Source organism: Brassica oleracea, chromosome C5 (genome assembly GCF_000695525.1).
Source record: "Brassica oleracea var. oleracea cultivar TO1000 chromosome C5, BOL, whole genome shotgun sequence".
In the NCBI taxonomy this organism is placed as follows: Eukaryota; Viridiplantae; Streptophyta; class Magnoliopsida; order Brassicales; family Brassicaceae; genus Brassica; species Brassica oleracea.
This window is the reverse complement of record NC_027752.1, coordinates 7,587,189-7,588,056: the sequence shown is the minus strand read 5'-3', so window position 1 is coordinate 7,588,056 and position 868 is coordinate 7,587,189.

The following is an 868-nucleotide window of genomic DNA, read 5'->3' as shown; positions in this document are numbered from 1 at the left end:
CCCCTCCCACCTTTTCATTTTCATTACACGTTGACTTTTTCTTGGTAATGTATTCGGTTTGATACTCCAACAGGTTTCTTTTAGGCTAAAAAAGCTTGTCTTTTAGTTATCTGTGATTTGTCTATGTTTGCGCTCCGTTAGAAAACTTTGCATTTAAAAATGAAAAGAATCATAGGATTCGTAGCATATAGGTCTAATGGAGTAATGGACGTATGATATTTTACGTTACAAGTGGCTGGTTTGACCCTCTCGTCTCGAATAGACGTGAAGTGCCAAATAGTTTTGAGGTAAGTAAGCCCATAATATATAAACTTATTTTGTTTGGGCTGATTAATAAATAAACTGTTATGAACCAGATTATGGATAGCTCATAATCAAGAAATTATGATTTGTAATTTTTCTATTTATCTATGACGGTGTAATCTCCTATATAAGGAACCTCTATGTTATGAATAAAGATAGACTTTTCCATTACTTTTATAACACATTATCATCACAAAACTCTAAATCCCTAAGCTAGTACCCAAATTGAAAAACCCTAAAACCTAGCCGGCGATCCGACGAACCCTAAACCCCGATCGCGTCTCTTGTTCCCGCATCTGTTCCAGCTCACGTCTCCGATCAGCTTCAGCCCAAGGCGTTCCTGATCCTAGCTCAAACGTTCGCGACCCGAGAGCAGCTCGAGCGCGCGACCTCTTCCTCGTTTGCGACAGCATCAGACAGCTCGCGTCCGACGATCAAGGCGTTCCCGATCAAGCAACAAAGGACTTCCGCGACCCGATAGAAGCGACTCGATCCATTCCAGCTCGCGTCCCATTCGTGTCCAGCTCGCGGCTCAACTCCTTTGGTGGTCCGATTCAACAATCAT